The 9,358-nt window shown below is 38.8% G+C and overlaps 1 non-coding gene across 1 annotated transcript; it reads left to right on the forward strand.

Annotated features, from left to right (window-relative positions):
• The first annotated feature begins 4,686 nt into the window (after positions 1–4,686).
• LOC122151408 lies at positions 4,687–4,793 on the forward strand. Its single transcript, XR_006164138.1, has one exon. It is a non-coding gene; the product is annotated as a U6 spliceosomal RNA (small nuclear RNA).
• Positions 4,794–9,358: the final 4,565 nt, after the last annotated feature.

Below are 9,358 nucleotides of genomic sequence, written 5' to 3' on the forward strand. Positions count from 1 at the left end.
AGAGGTGGGAGTATATGGGAGGGAAGGACCCTTGGAAGAGGTAACTATGTGGAAGAAGTAGGAAGCGAGCTATTATGTTGTGGGGAATGACAGTCAATGTCATGAAACAAAATATGTATGTACTGTTGTATGGAAAATGAATTTTCTCTGTAAACTTTCACCCAAATCTCAATAAAAATTAAAAAAAAAAGAATGTGTATTATGCTGTTGTGTGAAGGTATACATCTATGAGATCAAGTTGGTAGATTGTGTTGTTTAGAACATCTGTGTCTTTGCTGAGTTTCTTTCTATTTGTCTTTCATCAAGAGCGGTATTTTAAAGTCTCCTGCTATTATTGTGGACTTGTCTATCTTTCTTTTCAGTTCTTTAAAGTTTGATTTATGTATGTTGGGGCTCTTCCACTGCATGCATTGGGATTTACTGTGGTTATGTAGTCTTGTTGGAATGACTCATTAACCATTATATAATAACCTTCCTTGATTCTTCTGCTGGTTTTTGCCTTAAAGTCTATTTTATAAGAACTTAATGTTACTGGTTCTGCCCTTTTTTGTTTGCCATTTACTTGATGTTTCTTTTTCCATCCTTTGATTTTTAGATTATTTTTGTCTCTGTGTCTAAGGTACGTCTCTTGTAGACAGCATATTAAAAATTCATAATCTCTTATCCATTCTGCTACCCTTTGTCTCTTGACTGCTGAATTTAATGCATTTATATTCAGGGTAATTATCATTAGGTATGAATTTACTGCTGTAATATTGCTGGTTTTTTGTGTATGTGTGTAGTGCTGATTGTTTCCTTGTCTTATACATTTTTCTGTGCTAAATTCATATTTTCTTGTCATTTTCTTCATTGCTTTTGTTTAATTATTTACTAGGTCTTTATGATTCTCTTCTTTTTCATTCTGATGAAGGTTTATTAATTTTCATTGAGATTCTTTAAGGTTTATTATTTTCTATCCAAGTTTAAAACATTCTTTTCTGTCTTTTATCATCTTTGTTGTTGTTGTTGTTGTGTGCCCTCAAGTTGGACCTGACTCATAGCGACCCCTCCTTGGGTTTCTGAGACAGTATCACTACAGAAGTAGATTGCCCAACCTTCCTTCCAAGGAGTGCCTGGTGGGTTTGAACCTCCAGCCTTCTGGTTAGCAGTCAAGTGCCTTTGCCACTATGCTACCAGAGCTCCCAATATCATCTTTACGTCCTCTCTATTTGGAAGTTCTTGAAGTACCCCATTTATTCCCTGTTTTTGCTTTGCAGCTGCCCTCATTTACAAATCAAAATGTCTCATTCCCTATTTCAATATTGTAGGTTTATATTATTTTGGATACTTCTATATGTGGGTTGATTGCTGAGTAATATGGTCATGTATCTTAATCCCAGGTTGTTGTATGTCATTGTTGGTTCTCTGTTGTATATCATTGTTGGTTCTCTGTCTAAAGTACTACCTATATTATTTCTTGCAAGTGTGTTCTCATTTTTACAAATTCCCTTACTTTCTAGTTATCTGGAAATGTCATAATTTTGCCATCATATCTGAGGGATGGTTTTTCTTGATATATAATTCTTGGTTGGTAATTTTTTTTTTCCCTTCAGCTTTATATTGCCTTCTTGCCTGTATAGTATCTGCTGAGAAATCAGAGCTTAGTCTTAATGGTTCTCCTTTGTAGGTAACTTTTTGTTTTCCCTAAACTGCTTTGGGGATTCTTTCTTTGTTTTTCATTTTGGAAAGTTTGAGTATGATATGTCTTAGTGATTTCAATTTGAGATCTATCCTGTTTGGGTTTCATTGAGCTTCTTGAACACATATCTTCTTATCTTTCATATTAGGAAAGTTTACTATCAAATCTTTGACAATTTTCTTTATGCTTTTTTATTTTTCTCTTTTTGTTCTGGAATTTTGATCTAATGTAAGTTATTCCACCAGATTGTGTCCCACATAATTCTTAGGCTTTCTTCATATTTTTTCATTCTTTTTCATGATTGCTCCTCTTAACAGTTTAATATTGAGAAATTTGTTTTCAATTTCACTAATTCTGTCTTTTGTTTATTTAATTCTACTCCTTTGCACTTCCAATTCATTATCTATTTCTGAAATTTTAGTGTTAATCTTCTGGATTGCTATTTGTTGTTTTTTATGATTGCTAACTTTCCTTTTATTTTGTCAAACTTTTTTGTATTGTTTTCCTGCATTTTTCTGGAGTTTATCTGTTTTCCTTGATTTGTCTGCGTTTTCTTTGATCTCTTTCTTAACTGCTGAAGGTCCTTAAATAAAATTCTTTTGATTACCTTATCAGATAGTTCCAATACTATTTCTTCCTCAAAGTTATTTTTGGCTCTGTATTTTGGTCACTTGTTTGATCTACTTTGTCTTGTGTGTGTGTGTGTGTGTGTGTGTGAACTGAGGTTGTCTGTTGTCCCCAAGACATTGTGGTATTGTAGTATTTGTATTTAATTGGTGATTATATGTTGATATGTTTCACTAAGGTTTTTAACTTTTCATGTTTTGATATATACAGGTGAGTGGGGCAGGTGTGCTACTCTGCTTGCTAGTTTAGCAGCACTTAGGCAATCACCACCTATCTCCTTGGAGGTATGGTAGAGGGTAGGAGTGTGTGCACAGTTCTCTGTTCCTTGATCATGTAGAGCAGTTGAAGGTGGGTTTGGCTGATGTTGGCCGCCATCTTTTATCTATCAAGTGGTGCAGGAACAGATGGTAGTACTTTCCCAGTGGGTGGAGTGGCAGGAATGGCAAGTGTGGCTGGGTAATGTGGATACAGTTGCTTTCTCCCACCAGATTGGAAAAAAATAATAATAATAAATATTAAGAAATAAAATAAGTTAGGTAAGAAAAAAATCAAGGGAAGGGAAAATTTTAAAAAAAGAAGAAGAGAAAAAACAGAGAAGGGCAAAAGCAGGAGCAGTGGGGAGTCATGGTGCCCAGACCATGGTAGGTGGCATGCTCTTCTGGCTTTCCAGACCACAAGGGGTGGAAAGGAGCCTAGTCTATGGTGGGCAGCATGCTCTGCAAGCCAGGCAGGCAGTGAGAGGTGGGTTGCTCTGCTGGGCACACAGGCCACAGGAGGCAGGGCACCCAATTTGTGGGAAGACATATCTCCAAATGCAGGATTGGTGTGCCTGTGTACGAGAGTGTACCTTGCCAACCTAGAGTTGATGTGCATACCTTGCTTGTTCTACAATAGCAGGCCTTAGGCCACCAGGGAAGCAGAGCAGAAGGCATATGTAGGGAGGTTAGAGGGGAAAGCAGGCTGTGTGGCCCACCAGGTGGGGCAGAGGCAGTGGTGGGGGCAGGGTCATTAGCCACCAGGTAGGGGTAGGGGGTGGCCACATTTATATTCACCAGGAGGGTATGGGAGGTAAGAGGAAAATCATACCTTTCTGGTCACCAGCCACTGGTGTAGGTACTGCTGCAGTCCCAGGAAGTTGAGCCAGTCATCTGGTTCCTGCCCTGATTGGAACATTACTTGCAATAATTCAAAATGGCCACAATGTGCTGGGCCAATTGACAATTCACCATTCCATATGTTCGCTTGCTCACTGTTTTCATTCAGTTTCTTCTAAATGGTATTTAACCTACTTCATTATCATTTCCTTTGAAGTTCAGAGTTCCAGGATTGTCTGTTGTATCTGTTTCATTTGGTTTCTTGGGTCTTTGTGGTAGAGGGTCTGAATAGCATGTCTGCTTAGCCCACCTTGCCCCCCTCTCTACTCAGCATTTCTTAAATATGGTATGTTTTTCAAAGCTCTGGGCTTTTGCATATATTGTTGTTTTTGCAATGCCTTCTCCTAGCTCCAACCCCCTACCTCTCAAAACTATCCACCTTTCTAGCTCTTCCTGCAGTCCTCTACTTAGGAAACCTCTCTTAAGCCACTTTCCTGACACACCCACATTCCCAGCTAAAATGGGTGCCCACTTGCTGTGCTCTCTTCCCTTTGGTCCAAACCTATAGTCTGGCATATTTCATACTGCATTGTAAGTGGTAGCTTCTTAGCCAATAAGCCCATTAAACACCAGAATTTCCTGAATTTCCAGGACCAGCTTAGTGCCTATCCACAGTACAAGTCAATAACTATCTATTAAAGGAATGATCCCTTGCCAGTATTATATATATATATATATATACCTGAAGAACCCTGCCTCATTGTACCTGCTGGAATTCATCTCTCCTGGTAGGCTGAAGAACCCAGGGCAGATATCAGACTATATTAGGATTGTAATAATTTTATACAGTTAGTATAGAATATACCCTTTGTTCTTTCCATCCAACCATATGGCCTGTTATGATTGGGTGAATTACTGAATATTGAACTTGGACAGCCTCTACCTTGGAAACCATTTTCCACATTAAAGATGTATTACACTTTGCAATTAGTATTGCCCTCCAAAAAAAAATAAAAACCTCACTGCCACTGAGTCCATTCTGACTCATATTGACCACCGTTGGGTTTCTGAAGAGGTAAATTCTTACAGAAGGAAATTTCCCAGTCTTCCTTCCATGGAGTAGCCTTCTGGTTAGCAGTCAAATGCCTTAGTCAAATGCCAGAGCTCCCATTGCCCTCCAGATTTAGGAATTTTCATACAACCATTCATATTAATTTATTTGTTTATTCATTTATTCAATAAATGCTTAATATACACTCACTATTAGCATATGACCATATGGTTTGGGTGCTCACTGTGGCAGCATATATACTAAAATAGGAACTATACAGAGGATATTAGCATGGCCCCTGAGAAAAGATGACATGAAAATTCATGAAGTGTTCCTTATTTTTTCCCCTTGCAAGCAGGAACCAGACAAGTATGCCCTCTATCACCACTTCTATTCAACATTGTATTAGAAATCCTAGTCAGGACAATAAGCCAAGAAAGGGAAATCAAAGGTATCCAAATTGGTAAGGAAGAAGTAAAACTATCTCTGTTTCCTGTTGATATAATCCTATCATACAAAACCTAAGAGACCCAGAAAGAAAACAACTAGAAATAATTGAGAGATCTAGCATAGTGGCAGGATACAGGATCAACATACAAAAATCAGTTGGATTCCTTAATACTGACAAAGACATAGCTGAAAAGGAAATAAGGAAACTAGTACCATTTACAATACCAAAACCCAAACTCACTGCCATCAAGTTAGGTCCAACTCATAGTGACCATTCCTAGGGTTTCTGAGGCAATAACACTACAGAAGTCGATTGCCCAATATTCCTTCTGAAGAGTGGCTGGTGGGTTTGAATCGCCAGCCTTCTGGTTAGCAGTAAAACGCCTTAGGCACTACACCACCAGAGCACCTAACCATAGCTACCAAAAAATAAAATACTTGGGAATAAGTCTTACCAGGGACACAGAAGACCTGTACAAAGAAAACTATAAAAATCTACTTCAAGAAACCATAAGAGATCTACATAAATGGTAGAACATACCATGCTCATAGATAGGAAGATTGAACGTTATGAAAATGTCAGTACTACCCAAAGCAACTAACACATTCAATGCAATCCCAATCCAGATCCCATCAACATTCTTTAAGGATGTGGAAAAAACAATCACTAATTTTATTTGGAAAAGAAAGAGACCTTGGATAAACAAAGCACTATTGAAGAAGAAGAACTAAGTAGGAGGTCTCACATTCTTGGATCTCAAAACCTACTATATAGTCACAGTAGTCAAAACAGCCTGGTATTGGTACAATGTCAGACACATAGACAAGTAGAACAGAATTGAGAACCCAAAAATAGATCCATCGATCTATGGTCAGCTGATTTTTGACAAAGAGCTGAAATCCACTAAATGGGGAAGCGATTGTCTCTTTAACAAATGATGCTGGCAAAACTGGATATCCATTTGCAAAAAAAAAAAAAATGAAACAAGATCTTTGTTCATCACAGCACTATTTACAGTAGCAAAAAGGGGTAACAACCTAGGTGCCCATCAACAGAAGACTGGATAACCAAAGCTCACGCCATATACAAAAACTAATTCCAGATGGACCAAAGACTTAAATGTGAAACCTAAAACTATAAAGTTACTCAAGGAAAAAATAGGGGCCAATTTAGGGGCCCTAATATATGGCATAAATAGACTATCAAGTATAATCCAAAATGCACAGACAGCAAAAGATAAACTAGATGAGTGAGACCATCTAAAAATTAAATGTTTAAGTGTTTCAAAAAACTTCCCCAAAAGAGTAAAAGCAGAACCTACAGATTGTGAAAAATATTCAGCAACAACATATCTGACAAGAGACTTATATGTAAAATTTATAGAAAACTGTAACACCATAACAACAAAGGGAGCTTTGGTAGTATAGTGCCTAAGGTACTCGACTGCTAACCAGAAGGCTGGCAGTTCAAACCTACTAGCCACTCCTTGGAAGGAAGGTTTAGCAATCTACTTCTGTAGTGATACCACCTCAGAAACCCATGGAGGGGTCGCTACGAGTTGGGTCTGACTTGACGGCACATAACAACAACAACAAAAGACAAAACAGCCCAATTAAAAAATGTGCAGAAAATATGAATAGATGCTTCACCAAAGAGGATATTCAAGTGGCCAGCAAATACATGAAGAAATGCTCACAATCATTAGCCATCAGAGAAATGCAAATAAAAACGAGATACCAGCTCACCCCAGCACTAATGGCAAAATTCAACAAGACAGAAAATAACAAATGGTCGTGAGGATGTGGAGAGATTGGGACCCTCATACACTGCTGTGGAACTGTAAAATGATACAACAACTGTGGAAAGCAGTATGGTGATTCCTTAAAAAGTTGGAATTAGAAATACCATTTGCATTACCATTTGTAAATTTGCACCTAAATCACAATAAAATAAAATAAAGAAATACCATTTGATCCAGCAATCTCATTACTAGGTATATATCCTAAAGAAATGAGAGCCAGGACAAGAACAGATAGATGCACACCCCTGTTCATCACAGCACTCTTTACAATAGCATAAAGAGGAAACAACCTAGGTGCCCATCAACAGAAATGGATAACCGAACTATGGTACATACACACTGTGTTAGGCTGGGTTTTCTACAGAAGCAAAACCAGTAAAGCTTATACATACATATAGAGAAAGAGAAATTTATCTTAGGAAAATGGCTCACACACGAAGCTGGCAAGTCCCAAGTTCTTGGATCAAATGTCAAGCTGGAGGCTTTTCCTGACTCACACAGCTGCAGGGGCTGATAAGCTCAAGGTTGGCAGGCAGTATACCGACTGTTGACTTCACCGAATAACAAATCCAAGATCTCCAGGCCGAATGGTGGATTGTTCTCTCACAGGCAGTTGTAGGATGCACAACAGGACCCTGATCCACACAGAAGAGTGTCTCTTTTCCCTGGATGTCTGTAATTATATTGAAAGCAGGCCATACACCTAGGGAAACTCCCTTTCAATGGACTGGCTGCTGAAAACATATACATATGATCCCATTATGGGAATAATCCACATCACAATTGCTTAAACCACACAAAATTGTGGTCCAGCCAATTTGGCACACAGCTCCAACTATCACACACACAATGGAATACTATGCAACACTAAAGAATAATGTACAATCTACAAAGCACCACATAACATGGATGAACTTGGAAGACATTAAACCAAAACCAAAACCAAACTCACTGCCATTGAGTCAGATCCAACTCATAGAGACCCTTCTTGGGTTTCCAAGGTGGTATCACTATAGAAGTAGATTGTCCAACCTTCCTTCTAAGGAGCGGCTTCTGGTTAGCAGTCAAATGCCTTAGGCACTGCGCCACCAGAGCTGAGTGAAATAAGTCAATTGCAGAAGGAAAAATATGATATTAGTTCATTATTGTAAAAAGTGAAGGAAAGGTTTATATATGGAAGGGAACTTTCTTTGTTGGTTACCAAGTGTGGGAGGGGAGGGAGAGGGAACAATGCTAGATAGGTAGAGATAAGTATTGATTTGGGTGAAGGGAATGGCAGTGTATCAAAAGTGAGTGATCAACACAGTAACATTGAAGAAGAGGAAGACATAGAGAGGTATGTGGGAGGTACAGATAACAAAGATGAACCCTTTTGCATACTGTGTTGTTGATGGCAAATATTGATCTACAGTTGGATAGACTGGTGGACAGACTGAATGATCAGTTGTGTCTAGGCAGGTGGGAAGTATGCCCATGACCATGTAGAGGGTTGGCAGATGATGTTTCTACAAGCATATTTCTATGTGCTGTAAAAATGTCAAGGTATATAGTAGAGATGACAAATGACAAGGTTGTGGTGGCTTCTTGGCCATAGCCAGCTACCTGAAGGGAATGAGTAGTTGGACCTGTGGGCTCAGGACCATGGTCGCAGGGGACATCAAGCTCAATTGGCATAACATATTACACAACAACATTGTTCTACATTCTACTTTGGTGAGTAGCACCTAGAGCCTTAAAAGCTTGCAAGTGGCCATCTAGATGCAATTATGGGTCTCTCCTTGTCTAGAGCAAAGAAGAATGAAGAAAACCAAAGACACATGGAAACAATTAGTCCAAGATATTGGTAGATCATGCCATGCTCTGCCTGTATGACCATGAGACCAGGAGAACTAGATGGTGTCCGACTACCACTGTCAACCACGTGGAGAGGGATCAGTGCATGAGATTCTGGATGGAGTGGGAGAATAATGTGGAACAAAACTCAAAATATTTTTAATAAATAAATAAATAAGGACCAGGTTTGCTAGTCTGATAGAGCCTAGTGAGACCCCTGAGACTATCACCCCTAGCTACCCTTCAGGTCTGGAACTGAACTCACTCTTTTGACTTCCATCGATATAATAGACAGGCATATGGGCTGAACATTTCCATCAGGTAAATACAATATTTAGAGTGGTCAATCATGTGAGAACAGAAGAGCAGTATATGTACAGGGAGACAGCTTAGCGGTGCAGGAGTACATGGGAGGGAAGGACACAGGGAAGAGTTAACTATGCAGAGGAAATGGGAGGGGAGCTGTTACATTATGAGGAATTGCAGTCAATGCCATGAAACAAAATACATATGAACTGCTGTATGGAAAATGAATTTGCTCTGTAAACTTTCACCCAAATCACAATAAAAAAGTAGAGGGTCAGTTAAAATGAGGGAAACTCCATGAGATGGATTGACACAGTGGCTGCAACAGTGGATTCAAACATATCAAAGACTGAAAATGGAAGGCACAGGACTAGGCATTGTTTTGTTCTATTATACATAAGGTCACTGTTAATTGAAACCAAATCTACAAAACTAACAAGAAGATTGATGTGCAAAAGATTTGTTTTTTAATTGTGATTTGAGTGAAGATTTACAGAGCAAATTCACTTTCCATACA

This window comes from Orycteropus afer, unplaced genomic scaffold, assembly GCF_000298275.1.
Source record: "Orycteropus afer afer isolate SDZICR_OR568_19922 unplaced genomic scaffold, OryAfe1.0 scaffold00436, whole genome shotgun sequence".
Lineage (NCBI taxonomy): Eukaryota > Metazoa > Chordata > Mammalia > Tubulidentata > Orycteropodidae > Orycteropus > Orycteropus afer.